This window comes from Macaca fascicularis, chromosome 7, assembly GCF_037993035.2.
Source record: "Macaca fascicularis isolate 582-1 chromosome 7, T2T-MFA8v1.1".
NCBI lineage: Eukaryota > Metazoa > Chordata > Mammalia > Primates > Cercopithecidae > Macaca > Macaca fascicularis.
In genome coordinates this window covers 78325187-78349301 of record NC_088381.1, presented here as the reverse complement: position 1 = coordinate 78349301, position 24115 = coordinate 78325187, and the positions used below count along the sequence as shown (strand labels likewise).

The 24115-nt window shown below is 39.3% G+C and overlaps 1 long non-coding RNA gene across 1 annotated transcript; it reads right to left on the bottom strand.

Moving 5' to 3' along the window:
- Positions 1-541: 541 nt before the first annotated feature.
- Positions 542-2595, bottom strand: LOC141407388 (uncharacterized). Its single transcript, XR_012416282.1, has 2 exons — positions 2535-2595; positions 542-1789 (listed from the first exon to the last, which is right to left on the bottom strand). It is a non-coding gene; the product is annotated as an uncharacterized lncRNA (long non-coding RNA).
- Positions 2596-24115: the final 21520 nt, after the last annotated feature.

Sequence of the window (24115 nt, the reverse complement as noted above, 5' to 3'; positions counted from 1 at the left end):
ATAGTTTAGTATTAAGCCAAGAGTTAAGGGGTACCTATACAGATTTATAAAATACCTTCTCTGAATATAGTTTTCTCCAGTGCCATACTCTGTACATTTCAGCCTTGCAGCATCCCCAAACTCTGATCTCTGTTTCTTCTACCCAGAAGGACAGTTACTTTCTGCTTGTTCCAATTTCCTGTGCAATTGTCTGGAACAAGTACCAGCCAGAAATCCAGGGTGAATGTTGAGCTCTCCTTGACTATTTCCATTTGCTCAAGGATCAAAGCTTTGCACTGCCTATTATTCAATATCTGAAACCAGTTGCTTCAAATATTTAATCCAGTTTTATAATTGTTTATAGCAAGAGATTAACCCTATAACTATCACTCCATCAAGGAAAGAACAAGTAGTCTATCTAATTCTTTTAGCCTCTTCCACATTTCAGTTTTACATTTATCTTTGTCTCTCCATTGCCCTCTCCATTGCATCTATTCATCCTTGAGTTCCTCATAATTTATCTTTTATTCTTAAATAGTTTTTGTCTTTTTCTTCCATTTCCTTTCTGAGTTCTACCAACTTCTATTTTATACCTCCCTGTTTTTGATTTTTTTCTACTCTGAGTCATGGTACCCTGTCACATATGCAATTGCTCATTTAATGATATTTAATTCATAAATGTATTTGTTACAATGTTCTTCATTTTCATGACTTTTTGGCAACATTTAATATGCTAAAGGTTTTGATACTAATTTACACTTTCATATAATAACTTTACACAGGTGCTGGTTTCTTATGTTTGTATTATTATTATTATTATTATCATCATCATCATTATTATATTGGATTTTTGCAATACCAAGATTGTGGACATTCACAACACCAGGAAATTCCATGTGGAGAGGAGTTTTAGAAGTTGGGAAAGGGAGGGCAAGCGGTTTCATAATCCAGAAGTCAGAATTGCCATATTCAGTTTCTACAGTGAAAAACAGCGTTTTTCTCCCTCTTTTTTCCCCATCTTTTTTTCCCTTATTCTGGAAAACTATATTGTTTCAGTAGGTTCTTTATCTGAAATAGGAAGCCTAAAGAGATACCATCAACCTCAAGGTACCAGTAATTCTCCAAAAGAGGGACTTACTAGACTTCCACTTCCTTTTGACTTCCCAGTGACTCAGATCCACCAGATTACAGATATCTTCTTAGGATTTGCCAACCACAGCAGGACCTTTTTCTACTAGAGGTAAAATAGTTACTGTGGGGAGTTATGGTTTCTGCTTGAACATGTGAATAGCTTGGAAGTCATCACCTCCATCCTTACAAGGGAAATCTGAACAAACCAAAAATCAAAGACTTTTCTTGGACCCACCAAGAGAATTGAGGTCATAGGGCAACTAACTCCCAAATACGGAGAGAGGTACATGCAGAAAGATATAGCAACCAATATCTACTTACTTGGAGCAGAAGCTTCTAGAGACATAAACTGGTACAAACACTTAAATGGTGATTTTGATGAATTTCTGGAGGCTAAGTGTTTACTAGCATGAGATTGAGAAGGAGCTCCCACATTTTTGTGGTCCTTCTCTTCAGTCGCTCCGCTAGGTTGACATTGTATGTATCTGAAAAATACGTCCTCATGGCTGTTTTAAGTAGAGTGGAAGAACAGCCAGGGTAAAATATGAAAGATGTTTAAAAAAGAAAAAAAAGCCCACTTACCAGGAAAAAGAAGTTTGCCAGCACTCAATTCTGAAGCCTTATTCCAGAAAGAGAAGAGAAATTCTTCCAGCTCATGTCTCCAGCTTTCCTATGTCACCTAAGGCAGTGGAAAACACAACAGTCCACAGAGATTAGAGTTCAAAGAAATAGATTAGGAATATTGCGGCCAGAAATGTAGGAGGGACGAGGAGACAAAAAGCTACACCACTGGAGAAACACTTGTGAAGACCACAGCCTCAAAACATCGATGTAATAGAAGGGTGAGACTTAATCAGAAATTATACAACGCTTTACCTCCCTCACACCTAACCACCATATCAACAGGGTCCAGTATAATAACTGTGCTTACAGGTCTAAGAACTATAAGAGGGCCAGGCGCAGTGGCTCAAGCCTGTAATCCCAGCGCTTTGGGAGGCTGAGGCAGGCGGATCACGAGGTCAGGAGATCGAGACCATCCTGTGAATGGTGAAACCCTGTCTCTACTAAAAATACAAAAAATTAGCCAGGCGTGGTGGTGGGCACCTGTAGTCCCAGCTACTTGGAGGCTGAGACGGGAAAATGGCGTGTACCGGGGAGGCGGAGCTTGCAGTGAGCCGAGATTGCACCACTGCACTCCAGCCTGGGTGACAAAGCAAGACTCCACCTCAAAAAAATAAAAAATAAAAAAAAGAACTACAAAAGAAAAATTTTCCCTAAGCAACAGTATATACAAAAACCCAAAATCAAGAAGTAAAACAAAAACAAGGATGCTAGAAGAGATTGAAATGTTTAGTACCTACATCTATGAGCAACACTAAACACAACGTGACTCCTAACCAGATAAACATAAGTCCTCAATTTACCTGTTTCCTATTACTCGATATAAAAAATCAGAAGACATGCCAGAAGAAAATACACAATCTGAAAAGATAAAGCAAGCATTAGAATAAGACATATGACACAGGTGTTGGAATTATCAGACAAAGCATTTAAAATCACCATGATTAATATGTTAAGAGTGCTAATGGTAAAAGTAGCCTAAGCAAAAGCTTTAAGAAAAAATCAAAATGAAATGCTATAAATAGAGGGTGGAGCAAGATGGCTGAATAGGAACAGCTCCAGTCTCCAACTCCCAGCACGAGCGACACAGAAGACTGGTGATTTCTGCATTTTCAACTGAGGTACTGGGTTCATCTCACTAGGGAGTGCCGGACAATCGGTGCTGGTCAGCTGCTGCAGCCCGACAAGCGAGAGCTGAAGCAGGGCAAGGCATCGCCTCACCTGGGAAGTGCAAGGGGAAAGGGAATCCCTTTTCCGAGCCAGGGGAACTGAGACACACAACACCTGGAAAATTGGGTAACTCCACTCCAATACTGCGCTTTAAGCAAACAGGCACACCAGGAGATTATATCCCACACCTGGCCAGGAGGGTCCCACACCCACAGAGCCTCCCTCATTGCTAGCACAGCAGTCTGCAATCTAACCGCAAGGCAGCAGCGAGGCTGGGGGAGGGGCGCCCGTCATTGCTGAGGCTTAAGTAGGTAAAAAACGCCGCTGGGAAGCTCGAACTGGGTGGAGCTCACAGCAGCTCAAGGAAACCTGCCTGTCTCTGTAGACTCCACCTCTGGGGACACGGCACAGATAAACAACAACGAAAGCAGCAGAAACCTCTGCAGATGCAAACGACTCTGTCTGAAAGCTTTGAAGAGAGCAGTGGATCTCCCAACACGGAGCTTGAGATCTGAGAAGGGACAGACTGCCTGCTCAAGTGGGTCCCTGACCCCTGAGTAGCCTAACTGGGAGACATCCCCCACTAGGGGCAGTCTGACACCCCACACCTCACACGGTGGAGTACACCCCTGAGAGGAAGCCTCCAAAGCAAGAATCAGACAGGTACACTCGCTGTTCAGCAATATTCTATCTTCTGCGGCCTCTGCTGCTGACACCCAGACAAACAGTGTCTGGAGTGGACCTCAAGCAATCTCCAACAGACCTACAGCTGAGGGTCCTGACTGTTAGAAGGAAAACTATCAAACAGGAAGGACACCTACACCAAAACCCCATCAGTATGTCACCATCATCATCATAGACCAGAGGCAGATAAAACCACAAAGATGGGGAAAAAGCAGGGCAGAAAAGCTGGAAATTCAAAAAATAAGAGTGCATCTCCCCCGGCAAAGGAGCGCAACTCATCGCCAGCAACGGATCAAAGCTTGACGGAGAATGACTTTGACGAGATGAGAGAAGAAGGCTTCAGTCCATCAAACTTCTCAGAGCTAAAGGAGGAATTACGTACCCAGAGCAAAGAAACTAAAAATCTTGAAAAAAAAGTGGAATAATTGATGGGTAGAGTAATTAATGCAGAGAAGGTCATAAACGAAATGAAAGAGATGAAAACCATGACACGAGAAATATGTGACAAATGCACAAGCTTCAGTAACCGACTCGATCAACTGGAAGAAAGAGTATCAGTGATTGAGGATCAAATGAACAAAATGAAGCGAGAAGAGAAACCAAAAGAAAAAAGAAGAAAAAGAAATGAACAAAGCCTGCAAGAAGTATGGGATTATGTAAAAAGACCAAATCTTGTCTGATTGGGGTGCCTGAAAGTGAGGGGGAAAATGGAACCAAGTTGGAAAACACTCTTCAGGATAGCATCCAGGAGAACTTCCCCAATCTAGTAGGGCAGGCCAACATTCAAATCCAGGAAATACAGAGAACGCCACAAAGATACTCCACAAGAAGAGCAACTCCAAGACACATAATTGCCAGATTCACCAAAGTTGAAATGAAGGAAAAAATCTTAAGGGCAGCCAGAGAGAAAGGTCAGGTTACCCACAAAGGGAAGCCCATCAGACTAACAGCAGACCTCTCAGCAGAAACTCTACAAGCCAGAAGAGAGTGGGGGCCAATATTCAACATTCTTAAAGAAAAGAATTTTCAACCCAGAATTTTATATCCAGCCAAACTAAGTTTCATACGTGAAGGAGAAATAAAATCCTTTACAGATAAGCAAATGCTTAGAGATTTTGTCACCACTAGGCCTGCCTTACAAGAGACCCTGAAGGAAGCACTAAACATGGAAAGGAACAACTGGTACCAGCCATTGCAAAAACATGCCAAAATGTAAAGACCATCGAGGCTAGGAAGAAACTGCATCAACTAACGAGCAAAATAACCAGTTAATATCATAATGGCAGGATCAAGTTCAAACATAACAATATTAACCTTAAATGTAAATGGACTAAATGCTCCAATTAAAAGACACAGACTGGCAAACCGGATAAAGAGTCAAGACCCATCAGTCTGCTGTATTCAGGAGACCCATCTCACACGCAGAGACATACATAGGCTCAAAATAAAGGGATGGAGGAAGTTTACCAAGCAAATGGAGAACAAAAAAAAAAGCAGGAGTTGCAATACTAGTCTCTGATAAAACAGACTTTAAACCATCAAAGATCAAAAGAGACAAAGAAGGCCATTACATAATGGTAAAGGGATCAATTGAACAGGAAGAGCTAACTATCCTAAATATATATGCACCCAATACAGGAGCACCCAGATTCATAAAGCAAGTCCTTAGAGACTTACAAAGAGACTTAGACTCCCATACAATAATAATGGGAGACTTCAACACTCCACTGTCAACATTAGACAGATCAATGAGACAGAAAGTTAACAAGGATATCCAGGAATTGAACTCATCTCTGCAGCAAGCAGACCTAATAGACATCTATAGAACTCTCCACCCCAAATCAATAGAATATACATTCGTCTCAGCACCACATCGCACTTGTTCCAAAATTGACCACATAATTAGAAGTAAAGCACTCCTCAGCAAATGTACAAGAACAGAAATTATAACAAACTATCTCTCAGACCACAGTGCAATCAAACTAGAACTCAGGACTAAGAAACTCAATCAAAACCGCTCAACTACATGGAAACTGAACAACCTGCTCCTGAATGACTACTGGGTACATAACGAAATGAAGGCAGAAATAAAGATGTTCTTTGAAACCAATGAGAACAAAGATACAACATACCAGAATCTCTGGGACACATTTAAAGCAGTGTGTAGAGGGAAATTTATAGCACTAAATGCCCACAAGAGAAAGCTGGAAAGATCTAAAATTGACACTCTAACATCACAATTAAAAGAACTAGAGAAGCAAGAGCAAACACATTCAAAAGCTAGCAGAAGGCAAGAAATAACTAAGATCACAGCAGAACTGAAGGAGATAGAGACACAAAAATCCCTCCAAAAAATCAATGAATCCAGGCGTTGGTTTTTTGAAAAGATCAACAAAATTGACAGACCACTAGCAAGACTAATAAAGAAGAAAAGAGAGAAGAATCAAATAGACACAATAAAAAATGATAAAGGGGATATCACCACCGACCCCACAGAAATACAAACTACCATCAGAGAATACTATAAACACCTCTACGCAAATAAACTAGAAAATCTAGAAGAAATGGATCATTTCCTGGACACTTACACTCTTCGAAGACTAAACCAGGAAGAAGTTGAATCCCTGAATAGACCAATAGCAGGCTCTGAAATTGAGGCAATAATTAATAGCCTGCCAACGAAAAAAAGTCCAGGACCAGATGGATTCACAGCTGAATTCTACCAGAGGTACAAGGAGGAGCTGGTACCATTCCTTCTGAAACTATTCCAATCAATAGAAAAAGAGGGAATCCTCCCTAACTCATTTTATGAGGCCAACATCATCCTCATACCAAAGCCTGGCAGAGGCACAACAAAAGAAGAGAACTTTAGAGCAATATCCCTGATGAACATCGATGCAAAAATCCTCAATAAAATACTGGCAAACCGAATTCAGCAGCACATCAAAAAGCTTATCCACCATGATCAAGTGGGCTTCATCCCTGGGATGCAAGGCTGGTTCAACATTCACAAATCAATAAACATAATCCAGCATATAAACAGAACCAAAGACAAGAACCACATGATTATCTCAATAGATGCAGAAAAGGCTTTTGACAAAATTCAACAGCCCTTCATGCTAAAAACGCTCAATAAATTCGGTATTGATGGAATGTACCTCAAAATAATAAGAGCTATTTATGACAAACCTACAGCCAATATCATACTGAATGTGCAAAAACTGGAAAAATTCCCTTTGAAAACTGGCACAAGACAGGGATGCCCTCTCTCACCACTCCTATTCAACATAGTGTTGGAAGTTCTGGCTAGGGCAATCAGGCAAGAGAAAGAAATCAAGGGTATTCTGTTAGGAAAAGAAGAAGTCAAATTGTCCCTCTTTGCAGATGACATGATTGTATATTTAGAAAACCCCATTGTCTCAGCCCCGAATCTCCTTAAGCTGATAAGCAACTTCAGCAAAGTCTCAGGATACAAAATTAATGTGCAAAAAGCACAAGCATTCTTATACACCAGTAACAGACAAACAGAGAGCCAAATCATGAATGAACTTCCATTCACAATTGCTTCAAAGAGAATAAAATACCTAGGAATCCAACTTACAAGGGAGGTAAAGGACCTCTTCAAGGAGAACTACAAACCACTGCTCAGTGAAATAAAAGAGGACACAAACAAATGGAAGAACATACCATGCTCATGGATAGGAAGAATCAATATCGTGAAAATGGCCATACTGCCCAAGGTTATTTATAGATTCAATGCCATCCCCATCAAGCTACCAATGAGTTTCTTCACAGAATTGGAAAAAACTGCTTTAAAGTTCATATGGAACCAAAACAGAGCCCGCTTCTCCAAGACAATCCTAAGTCAAAAGAACAAAGCTGGAGGCATCACACTACCTGACTTCAAAATATACTACAAGGCTACAGTAACCAAAACAGCATGGTACTGGTACCAAAACAGAGATATAGACCAATGGAACAGAACAGAGTCCTCAGAAATAATACCACACATCTACAGCCATCTGATCTTTGACAAACCTGAGAGAAACAAGAAATGGGGAAAGGATTCCCTATTTAATAAATGGTGCTGGGAAAATTGGCTAGCCATAAGTAGAAAGCTGAAACTGGATCCTTTCCTTACTCCTTATACGAAAATTAATTCAAGATGGATTAGAGACTTAAATATTAGACCTAATACCATAAAAATCCTAGAGGAAAACCTAGGTAGTACCATTCAGGACATAGGCATGGGCAAAGACTTCATGTCTAAAACACCAAAAGCAATGGCAGCAAAAGCCAAAATTGACAAATGGGATCTCATTAAACTAAAGAGCTTCTGCACAGCAAAAGAAACTACCATCAGAGTGAACAGGCAACCTACAGAATGGGAGAAAATTTTTGCAATCTACTCATCTGACAAAGGGCTAATATCCAGAACCTACAAAGAACTCAAACAAATTTACAAGAAAAAAACAAACAACCCCATCAAAAAGTGGGCAAAGGATATGAACATTCATTTCTCAAAAGAAGACATTCATACAGCCAACAGACACATGAAAAAATGCTCAACATCACTGGCCATCAGAGAAATGCAAATCAAAACCACAATGAGATACCATCTTACACCAGTTAGAATGGCGATCATTAAAAAGTCAGGAAACAATAGGTGCTGGAGAGGATGTGGAGAAATAGGAACACTTTTACACTGTTGGTGGGATTGTAAACTAGTTCAACCATTATGGAAAACAGTATGGCGATTCCTCAAGGATCTAGAACTAGAAGTACCACATGACCCAGCCATCCCATTACTGGGTATATACCCAAAGGATTATAAACCATGCTGCTATAAAGACACATGCACACGTATGTTTATTGTGGCACTATTCACAATAGCAAAGACTTGGAATCAACCCAAATGTCCATCAGTGACAGACTGGATTAAGAAAATGTGGCACATATACACCATGGAATACTATGCAGCCATCAAAAAGGATGAGTTTGTGTCCTTTGTAGGGACATGGATGCAGCTGGAAACCATCATTCTTAGCAAACTATCACAAGAACAGAAAACCAAACACCGCATGTTCTCACTCATAGGTAGGAACTAAACAATGAGATCACTTGGACTCGGGAAGGGGAACATCACACACCGGGGCCTATCATGGGGAGGGGGGAGTGGGGAGGGATTGCACTGGGAGTTATACCTGATGTAAATGACGAGTTGATGGGTGCTGACGAGTTGATGGGTGCAGCACACCAACATGGCACAAGTATACATATGTAACAAACCTGCATGTTATGCACATGTACCCTAGAACTTAAAGTATAATAATAATAAAAAATAAATAAATAAATAAATAAAAAGAAATGCTATAAATAAAAAACACAACAACAAAAATGAAGAACACCAATATACACTAATGATAGGCTCATTATTATACTTGGCACAACTGAAGAAAGAATAGATAAACTTGTTGACAGGTCAATAGAAACTTCTCGAACCAAAGTAAAAATAAAAGATTGGAAATTTAAAAATAGAACACAATATCCAATAACTGTACAACAATTTAAAAAGATGTAACATACACATAATTGGAATGCAAGAAGGTAAAGAAAGTAAGAGCAAAGAAGAAAAAATATTTCATGTAATATTGGCCAACAATTTTCCAAAGTTAATAACAGATATTACTTAGGTAATGTTGAAAGAAAAAAAAAAAAAAAATTAACCCAGAATTTAGACCTATTAACTAGGAACATTAACCTTCAAAAGTGAAGGAAAAATAAATAATTTCTCAGGCAAACAAAAACTGAGGGAATTCATTAAGGGGAGTACGTCCCTGCAGAAAATTTAATAAATATAAAGGAAGTTTTTCAGTGATAAAGAAAATAATATAGGGCAGAAACTTAGATCAACATAAAGAGTATCTGTTTGAAATATATGAAGGCAAAGTAAAATCTTTATTTTCCTATTCTCAAATAAGCTAAAAGACAACTATTTGTCTAAAGCAAACATATTAACAGTTTTAAAAGAAGTATAATTGCTCTCCTAAGAGAGGAGATAAAATAGAAACATAAAAAATACTCGATAAGACCAGAAAGGACAGAAAAAGACAGAATAAAAGCAATAAATGATCAATGTAATAAATAAAAAATGTTTCAAAGATGGTAGATATCAATCTAACTATAGCTATAATCACTTTAAATGTGAATGGACTAAATATACCAATTAAAATACAAAGACTGTCAGGGTAAATATTTTTTTAAAAGTTATTTACCAACTCTATGTTGTCTACAAGAAACTCACTTTAAGTACAAAGCCTCTATTAAGCTAAAGTAAAAGAATGGAGAAACATATACCATGCTAACACTAATCAAGAGAAAGTTTAGCAGAGTACTAATTTTAGACAAAGCAAACTTCAGGGTAAAGAAGATTATCAAGCATAAAGAAAGACATAACTTAGTAATAAAAGAGTTGGTTCTTTAAGACATAATTTTAAACGTAAAGGCACCTATCAAAAGAGTATCCAAATATATGAGACAAAAACTGATAGAACTGCAATGAGAAATAGAAAAATCCACTACACTTTCAGTAACAGATAGATCAAGAAGGGAGAAAGTCAGTTAGGGCATAGATGGTTTGAACAGCATTATCAATCAATTGAAACTAATAAACATTTATACAGTAGTCCAGCAATAGCAGAATATACATTCTTCTCAGGTTCACAAGAACATTCACCAAGATAAACCATATTCTAAGCCCATAAAACACAATGAATTTTTAAAATATAAATTACATGAAGAATGTTCTTTGAACACAATAAAAATCAATAACAGAAAGATAGCTAAAACATTCCCAACTGTTTGGATTAAATAACACTTCTAATAACATGTGAGTCAAAGAAGAACTCTCAAGAGAAATTTAAAAATATTTTGAACTAAATGAAAATGAAAAGAAAACTCATCAAAATTTATGGAATGCAGTGAAAGCTGTGCTTACAAGAAAATGTATGACATTCAATGCATATACTAGAAAAGAAGAAAGAGCTAAATTCAGTAACCTAAGCTCTTCCCTTAGTAAACTAGAGGAAGAAGAGCCCATTATACCTAAAGTAAACAGGAAAAAAGGAAATAATAAAAACTATAGCAGAAATCAATAAAATTATAAACAAGAAGACAATAAAGCAATAAAATCAAAGACTCATTATTTAAAAAGATTAATAGCATTGAAAAACCTTTTGCCAGACTAACCAAGAAAAAAAGGGGAAGTCACAAATTATCAATATCAGAAATGAGAGAGCGGTCATCACTACCAATCCCATGGATATTCAAGGAATAAGAAATAAATACCACCAATAACTCAGTGTACACATATTTGATAACTTAAATGAAATGGACCAACCCTTGGAAGGATATAAACTACCAAGTTACAAAAGGAGAAAGAGCTAACTTAAATAGTACTATATCTATTAATGCAATTGAATCAGCAATTTAAGACATTTCTAAAAACAAGGAATCTGGCCCAATTTGTTTTACTGGTGAATTCTACCCAATATCTAAAGAAGACATAATACCAATCTCTTTCAGTAAACAGAAACAGTGTTAAATTGCTGTGACTTATAATAAAATATTTCCTTAAGTAAATGTATGTAATACTGTATAAGAGTTATCAAATAAGCATTAGCATACAAATTCAAGATCACAGAAACTTGTTCAAATTCAAGTTGAGTGCAGGAAACATCTCTGCTTCTCAGAGACAAGTTGGGGAGCCTTTGCATGGTTTCCTGGATGGCCTATCTCGCTTTCACTACAGCTGAAGAGAGATCATGAGAGAGGTGAGTGGTTCACTGGAGCAAAAAGTCAGGTTCTCCATTTAATATGTTTGCACAGCAAGGGAAGATAAATAAACTCCTCAGTTGTCTACAAAAGGAAGCTAAGAGAGTTAGGGAAGAAATCTGGAGAATTTTAGTAATTATCTACTGGGAAATTATGAAATGTTCTTACTTTATGATAAAGATTTATACTGAGTCTGAGAGACTATCCTCAAATTTGGGAATTAAGCAAATTTTATGAAGAATTGATTAGTGATAGTTTAGTAAGAAAACCTAATAGTTTCTTATTATTATTTTTACTATTACCACTCTAAAAACATATATAAATGTGGTATTTAATGTTTCTATGCTGGATATTTAATGAAATAATATGATTCACTTTTAAAAGAGAGTACTACTTGAATTATGAAAAAGGAATAACTAAAATTGAATGAGGATGTCTAATAAGTACTAGATGTGAAGTTTCGCATAAAAATATGACCTCAGCAAAGAAACTCAATTATATGTTGGCAGCATACTATAATTGTGAGCAAAATGCTAAAAAGGAAATTTATAACTCTTAAAGTGAGATAATCACACCAAAGATTTTAAAATATTGACAACGCTTTTATGACATTCCCTCATTCATTAGCCTACAGTTCAGTGAAGTTTCAAATTTTTGAAATACCATCGAATCTCTTATTTTTTGTTTTGTTTTGTTCTCATGTAAAAGAATACAGGATTATTGGCCAGGCACGGTGGTTCACACCTGTAATCCCAGCATTTTGGGAGGCCGAAGCAGGTGGATTACCTGAGGTCAGGAATTGGAGACCAGACTGGCCAACATGGAGAAACCTCGCCTCTGCTAAAACTACAAAAATTAGTTGGGCATGATGGCACACACCTGTAATCCCAACTACTCGGGAGGCTGAGGCAGGAGAATCGCTTGAACCCGGGAGGTGGAGGTTGCAGTGAGCTGAGATTACGCCACTGCACTCCAGCCTAGGTGACAGAGTGAGACTCTATCTCAAAAAAAAAAAAGAGAATATAGGGAATATTATACCAGATATTATTAAGAGACTTCCAGACGTTTCATTGCTTAATACTTTCTTTCTTCAAGTTCCAGACAATGAGTATAAATAAAGAAATGACATAAAATGTTATATATCATAATTACCTGGGGATATTTCTCTACATGTTCTTGCTCCTTATCTCCACTCCACAAAGAAAGAAAGAGAGGGAGGGATGAAGGAAGGAAGGAGGAAAGAAGCAAGGAAGAAAGGGATGGATGGAGGAAGAGAAAGGAGGGAGGAAGGGAGGGATGAAAGTAGCTCCTCTGGGTATTTCTGAAAATCCCTCAAGCACTATCATTATCAAGAAGAAAACACTGGGATGGGAGCATGTCAAGATATTAAGTAACCCAAGGAACACAGGGCAAAGCCAGACAAGCAGCCAGTAGGCAAGGACCACCCAGAGCCAGAGGAGAAACAGAGCGGTATTGGAGGGCCAGGAAAGGGCTGGAGAGGGGCAGCAGACACGCCAGTTGAGAGTTAAAAGGAACCTGGAAACCCGGCAACATCTGCCTCAGACAAGGGACTCCCTATTCTTCTCCTTCTCCAGCATAAACTAATGACTCTGACCTCCCTGAGCACAACTAGTAGTTGAATTAACAGGAGCTAGTAGTTGAATTAACAGGAGCTATGTGCTATGACAAAGAAAACGTGGCTAACTTTTGGAAGGGGTCCAAACCCAACTGAGTAGGAAGTGGGTGTCAATGCTGTCATTATGAGGCACACAGACAAACTGAGGGCATCAGATGCAAATGTGCAGGTTTATGAAGGAACTTAAAATTCCAACATGCAAAGACTAGATGCATTAACTGGACATCAATCAAGGAACGCCGAAGTCTCAGAGTTTCTGAAATCTGTGCTATGGGAGAATACTCAAGATTCTTCTCCATGACTCCAGATGGCAGGGGCAATATTTATGAAGGACCAGGAAGCAGGTTTGGCCTTAACATAGAGACAGCCCTTCTAACAGGTAAAGATGGAACTGCATAAATTAAACCAGATTTTCAGAGAGTACATGGCTACTTGGTGGGAATGTCGAAGCATAAGATTTAGATGCCAAGGCATTCCTTGCCCTTACTGGGATACCCTGACTTTATGTCAGAGGCAGAATACCACAGCGAGTAAAAATCAGCTTGTTCAAATCCTGGTTCCACCACTCAGCCCAGGAGATCCGTGCTAACTACTTTCAGCTTCAGTTTCTTCATCTGTTTAAAGGAACTAGTGACAGTACTTATCTCACAGGGTTGTGAGCTTCTTTAAATAAGATGATAAATGTCACCTACTTACCTTGAGCTTAGCACTGTCAGAACCTAATAATGTTTGCTATTACTATTATTTAGAAATGAATGAAGGCAATGTGAAGTAATACAGTTTGTCTGCATCATGAGATACAAGCAATGCTGGGAAGATTCAACCAACGTCCCATGAGTTTCTCCCATGTGTGGACACGATGCAGTTAGAGAGAGAGAAAAGAAAATCCCCAAACTACAGTATCATATGATATCCGCTCTGAAAGTGAGGAAAACGCATCAGTCAGTAATCAATTTTAAGGAATGATTGCCAAGTTTATCCCTGTAAACAATAACTACAGTTGCTCGGTGTCTGTAGGGGATTGATTTCAGGACCCTCTGCAGAGACAAAAACCCACACATATTCAAGCTTTAGAGTTGGCTCCACGGAACCCATGTATCACAAAAAGTCAGCCCTTCATTTCGGCAGGTTGTGCATTGAGGGAATACTACTATATAATCTGCTGTTGGTTGCGGACGCAAAACTCCCAGGTACAAAGGGCAGGTTCTATTGGTTGAAAACATCTGTTTATAAATGGCCTGTGCAGTTCAAACATGTTGTTCAAGGGTCTACTTTATTTGCAAAAGGAGCTGAAGTAGAAAAGTGCCATTTTAAAAATAAGCATACAGAAGTATGATCTTGAAAGAAAATTTGTGACACCCTTACAAAGAGAAGTCATACATCAGATCTATAGATAAGGAGAGACAGGCAGAGAAAGATGGACCTGCCCCAGATATTACAGCATGTCAGGAATAGAGGGCGCATAAAAACTTGTAACCAGAAGCAGTGGAGTATGGCAGGAAAAACTGCATGATTTGGACCTGCACAAATGTATTTTGGACTCACTTCTGCCACTCAGTATCATTATTTCTCAAGGAAATTGCCAGGAAACTCCAGGCTATCTCAATTAATCTCTTGGAGTCTCCGTTCCATCCACTACGACATAAAATGGTACCGCTGGATGGCCTCCAGGGTCTCTTCTGGCTCTGTGCCCATAAAACCATAAACCACAACAAATCACCATTAAGTTTCCAATTTTACAGGAATCTAACTTTTTTGAGGAACAACCTGTACAACTCCAGCAAAAGAAGCACGTTTCTTTCTGTCTCTGGCATACATGGTTGGCATCATCCTGGAAACATCATGAGCAAAAATGCATGCAAAATTAAGTCATTCTAACATGGGAAAAAAGATTATAGAAATACCCTAAGAGGAGAACAAAGGGGCAGTCATCTGCTTCTGGATGTTGGGTAAGGAGGGTTAAACACATCCCCTGAATCCTTGTCAATTGCCTATAATTACAGAATAATTTTTGCATTATTTATACCTTCCCTTTTCAAGTGCATAATCAATTCTGTAATTTTGGTCAAATGAGCAGTCAAAATCCAATTCAAATTTAATTATTCTAAATAAAGATGCCAGAAAGAGGGGCTATTTTATTTAAAAAAAAAAAACACTAATATAGTATCACTCTATGCTTAGCTTCCTTTATCATTTTTGACACTTCAAGTATAACTGTTGGGGGAAGCATGCTGTGTCATGATAGCTCTCTAGTCCCTTTACTAACTGGGATCACACCAATAATGAGGGCCAGTGAACCCTGAAATAAGCCTCACCAAAGCAGGAAGGTGGTCAGTGATTCGATTCTTCTGGAAACATTAGGAGATACATCTCTGATATGAATTAGAAGTGCCTTTACTGTTTGGGCACTGGTTGGCACTGCCTTTGGAGTGATGTGACTTGTATTTGAGTCTTTGTTTTAACATTTACCACCTCTCTGTTAATGCGAAAGCCAGTTAACCTCTCTGTACCTAGAATAATTAAACTGCAAAATCAGAATAATAATTCAGGCTTCATAAAGTTGTCATGAATATTAAATGAGGATTTACACCAAAATGCTTGGATAAATCAGCTTGTAAAATTAAAATGCTGCTATGATTCTGCCTAAATTAATTTTAGTATTTTGCATTCCTAATAGTATGCAAATAAGCCCAATGCCCTGACTCATTTCAAATTTCAGTTCAGAAGCTTATTTTATTGTTGATTCCAAAGATTGCTTCAAACATCTTATCTGAACTTTCTAAAAATGAATTCCGTTGATTTCACTTGAGTTTCAACTCTAGCTATGTGATATTGGGAAGGTCACTTAAGATTCTTAATGTATTCAAATGAAAATGTGAGAGTCAGACCAGGTAATCTGCAAGGTCCTTCCCAGCATTAATTCTTATATCATGTAATCCCATAAATTGCCTGGGTCATGAGATGTCATTTCTCCATTTGCTTTCTTCCTTGTTGCTACCATCAATTGACTAAACGAGGTCTCTCCATTTCTCCTGAAAGTAAGGGAGTCAAAAATCGTAGCTACAATGCAAATGTACAATATTAGGTGACAGGATTGTTCAGAAGAGGGCATCTGTTGAAAAAGATGGAGGAAGTGTAACAAAATATGTTAATAGAAATAAAATGTCGACAAATGTACAGATCATAAGAGACAGACAAAACTGCAGACCTAAGGAACAATTGGCATAATTTCAACTCCGGTGGCAGGAGGGACACCTAGCACAAATGGGATTTTGATCAAGTAGCCTTAAGATTTCTCAGTGGCCCAGACATTCCTACCCTCACCTTTTGATGTTAATATTATAAAAGGTGTGAATTGCATGAAAATGGAAGAATCAGCATTGTAGAGTAGAGACATTTGTCACCTGACTCGCCTACCTCAGAGGAGTCTGGAAATTATGCCACACAAAGGATGAGCTCATGAGGCAAAGAATCTGTGTTTTGTATAAAATTATTAAATCGAGATTGCACATGACTGAGAGCAGACCGGCTCTTTCTTCCTCTGGTTCCATGGCCACAGGTGTATAAAGAATCCCTTATCTGCCCCTATCTGTGTGCTCATGTTCCTGCTGTCTTGTTTCCAGTGATTTCACTGCCTGGAGGTGCCCTGGGCTGACAAAGTGAAAAGGCGGAATCTAGTGGCAATCCAGGGTGGCCACTGCATAGATGTTCTCTCTGCCCTTGCTGTCACCCATGACAGTAGACATTTAGTATGCCAAAATGTCATATTATTTTTAAAAACCTGAACTCAATTAGCCCTGGATCCCCAGTTTTGCGGAGGGCAAAATCGAAACCAAAATGAAACCCTCCTTACTCAAGAATTAAAAGTATCAGCCCTTTCCAGTTCAAACAATCTCTTCATTCTTAGTAATTAGTTCTAATTACTAAGTCAAATTCAAGTTTAAAATGTGGTCTGTTACAGATTCTTCCAGTCCCCTTTTCTCAATCTGGTTTGCTGGTACAAAAAATATATTGTATTTTTCTTGAGGGGCCTCAGTCATCTTGCCTTACTCATTAAACCCTGCCTTGGTTATCACTACTGATCGTCATTCCTTTAACCTGGTCCCAGCTTAAACCCTGTATTAGTCTGTTTTTACACTGCTGTGAAGATACTACCCAAAACTGGGTAATTTATAAAGGAAAGAGGTTTACTTGATTCGTACTTCCACATGGCTTGGGAGGCCTGAGGAAACTTACAATCATGGTGAAGGTGAAGGGGAAGCAAGGACCTTCTTCACATGATGGAAGGAGAGAGAAGTGAGAGCAAATCAGGGAAAGCCCCTTATAAAACCATCAAATCTCATGAGAACTCACCATCACAAGAACAGCAGAGGGGAAACCACCTCCTTGATCCAATCACCTCTCTCTCTCAACATGTGGGGATTACAATTCAAGATGAGATTTGGGTGAGGACACAGAGCCAAACCATATCAGAGCCTTTACATCAACAAATGAAAAATAAATTTGATTGTATTTCGAATATTATTAATATTATTCACCATGATGCCTATCAATCTATGTTTGAATAAAGCCATATTTTGTTATGAATACTCAAGACATTAAGATGAGAAAATAAGAAGTAGAAAGGGAAAGGGAAAAGGAAGTGAGCAGGCAACTTACTTCTCCCATTTCCATCTGCACACCTTTATTACATCATGATTTATTAATGGCATTTTTCTTGGTTCAAATTTTTCACAACAATGAATAACCATATATATATTCTTAAATATGCAAGTATTTCTATAATTATTAGAAGTAGAATTGCTGGATCAAAGGGGCAAGTGCGTCTAAACTTTTAATAGATGATGGCTTTTTTTCTGTCCAAATAAGTTATACTAAAAGGCAGATTTCGGCCGGGCACGGTGGCTCAAGCCTGTAATCCCAGCACTTTGGGAGGCCGAGATGGGTGGATCATGAGGTCAGGAGATCGAGACCATCCTGGCTAACACGGTGAAACCCCGTCTCTACTAAAAAAAAAAAAAAAAAAAAATACAAAAAACTAGCCGGGCGAGGTGGTGGGTGGCTGTAGTCCCAGCGACTCGGGAGGCTGAGGCAGGAGAATGGTGTGAACCCGGGAGGCAGAGCTTGCAGTGAGCTGAGATCCGGCCACTGCACTCCTGCCTGGGCCACAGAGCGAGACTCTGTCTCAAAAAAAAAAAAAAAAAAAAGGCAGATTTCGCAGAGACAATCACAGCTACTTAAGCTCCCCAGATTGAACCAGCAGGAGAGCGGCAGGAAAAAAGATATTTTGAAAAAGTTGTTGAGATATTTGTGTTGAGTTTTCAGGAAGGTCAGAAAGCCCTTTCGCTCCCAGGTGGCCTGGAAACATTGGCATCTCATTTGCAGAAGAGGTGCATCTGTAGGCCCAACTTTTATCCTCTGGGTCTGCGTGTACATGTTGCGCCCTGCCCTCCACTCAGAACAGCATGCTGAGGCTTTCCCGTTGACAAAACTTTTGAAGGTAGATACTTTCTAAGTCAGGCCTTTCAGACTTGGCTCCTTTAATTAAGTAACTGAGCAGAATGGGCTGTGACCAGTGATGTCATCCAAGGCAAATGATTCTTTGATATACACAGATAAATGTCTCCTTAGAAACATACACCTTGGAAAAGCAAAAACCAGCCTTCAGTTGAGGCATGTGCACAGTCAGCATGAGTTACAGGAACAAGGATGGTAAATTCATTTCTTTACTTACCACCTACTGAGTCAGGTTTACAGAGAGCCCTGGATTAACAAGCACTGTGTGGCCAACAGAGGGCTTTTATGCTGCAAGATAAACATGTGCTTTCTCAGGTTATAGCATGTTCAGGATATCCTCCCAGTTGAGGGAACTCACTCAGCAAGGATTTGCCACTTCCTGTTGACTCAGGGGACCACACCAACATACTTAGACTGATGACGACCTCGTTGCACCCAGAGGAAGACAGGATCATATGCAAGGGTGAAACAGGGCTATGAATGACTACACCCTGTACAACTGCAATTGTGTTTTCTCTGGTGAGAGAAAGACATCAGAACCAATATGGGAGGCTACAAATGTCCATCTCTTGAATTCAACCCAATCCAGCCAGTGGAGCAAGCTGGTGTGTGTGTGTGGGGTTGGGGGGGTGGTGGCGGGGGTGTATGTTGAGAATAAAAAATGCAAAAATATTACCATTGATGACTTTGACTCTCCTTTAATCCCATACCCAGGTACTTACTTCCTTGGGTTTCCTCCATTCACACATCTACTAACCTAGTTCAGTCTGCCCTGCCCAATATGGAAGCCACTAGTAACATGCGGCTATGTAAATTTAAATGGATTAAAATTAAGCAGAATTTAAAATTCTATTATTCAGTCATACTGACCATATTCTGAATACTCAACAGCCACTTGTCGCCCATGGTTATGATACTGGACAGCACAGACACAGAACATGCCCATCGCTGCCGAAGGTTCTGTCGGGCAGTACTGATTTCCTGAATCCTTATGTATTTTGGTCTCTATGGTGGGCTGTGTATTCTAGAAGCATACAGCCCAGTAGAGAGACAGACATTAACCAAGAACCCTCAAATAAATCAGCAATGACAGTTTTGGATAGTGCTACAAAGGAAGGTCTGGGTTCTTGGAGAGAATACAGCATCAAGTATTTTTCTTGCCTACATGATCCCAGACAACTGCGTTGAGGAGTGAAGTTAGAAACAATGCCTGAAGAATCTGAAAGAATCACTTCCCACTAGAATGTGTGGATCCGTGGCATGTTGCAGGATGGGATGGGGATAAAGGCATTTAACATGCAGACAGGCAAAAGAAGAAAGAGCAACAGAAAATAAGGATCCAGAATGTCTCCGGGCTTTTCAGTCTCTGCTTTGTTTTCAACCTCAAACAGATTCTGCTGTCTGATTCATCCTGCCCCCTAATACATCCCCAGGCTCCCAATAGAAATTAGGTTTTACCCAAGATATTAATAACTCAAACTGGGGAAAATAGGACTTTCAATTCCTAAAACTTAAATTAAATTAAAACTGCCATCCTCTGCACATCTCTAGGAAAATGTCAGGCTCAATTTGCCAACTGCCATCCTAGCTCAGGAGGAAAGGAGAGGGCGGTGCACTTTTGCAGGCAGATCCAGGTGAACACAGAGAGAGAACCATGGAGTCTACAGTGACCTATGGTACACAGAGGAAGGAGAGGAAACATTAGGAAAAAACTGATTCCCCCTGGGCGGAGGAAAATAAGGACAGGAGAAGGGAAGCCAAATGCAAGTGAAATTAATTAAACAGAATATCTGTAGCAGGGCTCTAAAATTAGGCCGAGTTGGAAAAGTTTTCATCTGAACATCATTTGTGGAATTATCTTATGATTTACATGTTTCCTCCCTAAACAGATGTTTTGAGGGAAAAAAAAAATTGTAAAGGAAAGCCAGCATTTAAAACAAAATTTCCAAATAATATGCTAGTTTGCTTAACTGAAAGAATAAATACAAGGGTAGAACTGAATGTTTAATTTTAATACACAAAAGGCTCAAGTTGGAAAACAGTTACTATTTAATGTTCTTTTCTAAAGTAGTGGAATGAAAATGAACTTCAAGCTTGCTGTTCTAATGACAAAAACAAAGAAATGATTAAAAGAAGATTCTTAAAATAATCCCAAACTTTGTTTTAATCATTGGTTTAGGAGAAATTTGCACAAAGAATTGCTGAGAAAAGAAAGAAGCAGATAAAAATCTGTGTCATTTTTAAAAAGCAAACAATGAGAAAAACCTACAAAAATAAGTAGAAAGATTGTAAAAGATAGGTACTCGTTCAGGGCAATATGTAAAATACAATTCTATTTTGGTAAACATCAAACAAACAGAAGCCATATATTGTGCATGTTTGTGTAACTGGCTTATCAGTCATTTCTCTTTTATTGCATTTCCCATATTGTATTGGAGTTATGTATGTATAGTTGGTTTTTTCTGTGAAATCAAGTTTCTGCCCTCATCTCTGTATTTCCACTAGCCGGTGACAATCTCTGGCACACAGGAAACATGGAATAAATTGTTGTTGCATGAACAACACCAACTAGACCAAATGGCATGATTGAGGGAAAGCTACATGGGAAGGAACAGGAAAGCATAGGGCTTAGGGTCAGAGAACAGTGACTAGGGCATGAGGGGAGGTGGCCACATGGTTGTAAAGGCTCTTTATGTGACTCAGATTCTACAGCAAATACAGGACTGACTCCATAATCTGCAGACCTCAGTACAAAACAGTGACTACAGGACGATAAACCAGGTATGGGCCCTTCTAAGCACAGGGGTCCTATACAAGTGCGCATGTTACAGACCTGTGGAGCCAGCCCTGAAGACAGGCACTAAAGGGTCCCTGATAGACTTTAAACAGGAGCACGCTGATGAGATTTAAGAAAGGTCTTTAAGAAAAATCACTGCAGACTGGACATGGTGGCTCACGCCTGTAATCCTAGCACTTTGGGAGGCTAACACAGGAGGACTGCTCGAGCTCAGGAGTTCAAGACCAGCCTAGGCAACACAGCAAAATTTTGTCTCTCCTAAAAATAATAAGCCAGGCGTGGCTGTATGTGCCTGTAGTTCCACTACTCAGGAGACTGAGGTGGGAGGATCGCTTGTGTCCAGGAGTTAGAGGTCATAGTGAGCCATGATGGTGCCACTGCACTCTAGCCTGGGTGACAAAGTGAGACCCTATTTCAAAATAATAATAATAATAATAATTAATAAATAAAAATAACTACTGATGCATTATAGATAATTGTTAGCAGGAGGCCTGGGAAAGCCTCTTAGAAGAAAATTGCACTAGCCATGATTAGAAGAACCTGAACAAACCAGTCAGTAGCAATAGAGTTGGAGAGGTACAGATGGGTCCAAGAGAAAACTAAGGAATTAGGAATTGTCATGCAAATTGCACTGTGATTGGGGATTTGGGAGGAAAGTTAAGGGCAGAGGAAAAGGAAGGACGGCAGAAAGGAAACCAAGTGCAAGTGAAATGAATCACATAGAACACTGGTAACATGGCTCTAAAAATGGACAGGAAAAAGAACACTTGCAGGTTTCTTCTTCTGGCAACCAGGTAAAAGAAGGTGCAATAGAGCCAGCCCACAGCTAGTATGCTCTTGAGAACAATAATAAAATGTACAAAGGAGTAGCATGGATGTTGCCATGAAAGAATAGAGATAACACGTTAACAAGCTCGGAGGAGACAAACCATTTCCTCCAAAGAACCTGGGAGAAATACAGGAATTTTCATATGGCAAAACTGGCACATATTTGACTGGCACCTGTGCTGCCTCTCTAAATGCTATTGATTTTTGTAGAAAGTGTGGTGCAGGGAGGACAGGCCAGGAGTCCAGTCAGGCATGCAGGGAGGAACAGGGTATGCAGAAGGAACAGCTGGTGTTCCGGATCAAAGCACTTCTGTGAGGCACGCGAGTCTTGCTTCCAGGTGATTAAAGCGGGGCATAAGGAAGTGAAGTGGTTTTTCCAAGTCACAAAGAGAACTAGAAAATAATGTTGCCAGACTCCTTATCCAGGGTTTTCTCTAGCAGGCCACACTTAAAATCTTCAGTCGTTGAGGCTGTGTTAATAACCGATTGAATTGTCAAACTGGCAAGTTCAACAGGATGGGTGCCAGGCATTAAGACCACCAAGAATCTGAATGGTAAACAGTTGGAAGTGAGCTGAGCTCCAGAATTAATTTACTCAGGGTAACAACAGGTTTCTGCCAAGGACTTGCCTCCTGACTTTTTAGATCAAGGTGAATCACTGGGTCAAACGCATTGCACAAGTGCTCACAAATCCGTGGAAAGATTTTTCTTAAGTTATGCATGAATGCTCAGTATTCTCATGAGAAAGGACTTGTTGCAACATTTGCTTCTTTCTTATTGATGAGCAGTTGTGGATGACAGAAACACAAGACTCAGAAGTTTCTGTCCCTCAGTCTCCCCAGTCCATTCTGGTTTAAGATGATTACACAGCGATTTTATACAACAAGAGGCAGTCGAATGGGAGAGACAGATCGTTTTATTTCTCAAATCAGTTTCATTAAGGATTACTCAAAGCATCATCTCATCTGTCTTTGCACAGTTTTATGTTCATTAGAGGCTGGAAGTGGGAAGTCATTTTTCAAAAGGCTGATCTTGAACTAGTTAGCAATGGAACTGTTAACATGAGCGCATCCTGTAAAACTGGACATCCATTACTTGAGCCCTCCAGCCTTGGCTGCCCTGCATGTTTCCATTCATCGTAGCAACCCCTTGGATAGCCCAGCTGTTGCTGCGCCAGAGGACTTCAAAATGAAATCCCGACCCTGAGCAAGAAATGGTCAAGGCAACTACTTCCCAAGATCTTTCAAAAGGAGCCACAAAGTCCCTATTCCTGAGTGGCGATATCTGTTACTAGGATGACCATGTACTATATCATCCAAACACTTCTTATCACCTCCTAGAACTCTTTGGAGGGTACAAGAAGATTTTATTAATAATTGCATCAAGTCAGCAGATATAAACTAAACCTCTTTTAAGAGAAAAATTGAAACGTATGTTCACTCTACTTCTTATCAATGTAGTTTCAGAGATGAGCCTGCAAACCTTTCCTGCTAGGATAAGCACCTTGCATCATATATGCAATATATATTTTGTGTGTGTGTATATATATGTGCACATGTATATATGAGATAGGCAATATGTGTTCAATTTATGTTTATAAATACATGTTCACTGCAGGTAGAAATAAAATATATCAGTCAACTGACAACAGGATGATTTTTTTTTTTGAGACAGGGTCTCACTTTGTTGGCCAGGCTGGGGTGCAGTGGTGAGATCACAGTTCACTGCAGCTTCATTCTCCTAGACTCAAGCCATTCTCCCACATCAGCCCCCCAAGTAACAGGATCTTATGTTGATGGTTTTTTCTCCATAAGTTTGATTTAGTTGACTCTCAAAGAGAGTTCTTTGACTAAAAGTCAAAGGCACTTAAGTTCCAGGAAGAAATTACCCTAGCAAGTAAATATTTTTTATGCTAGCTC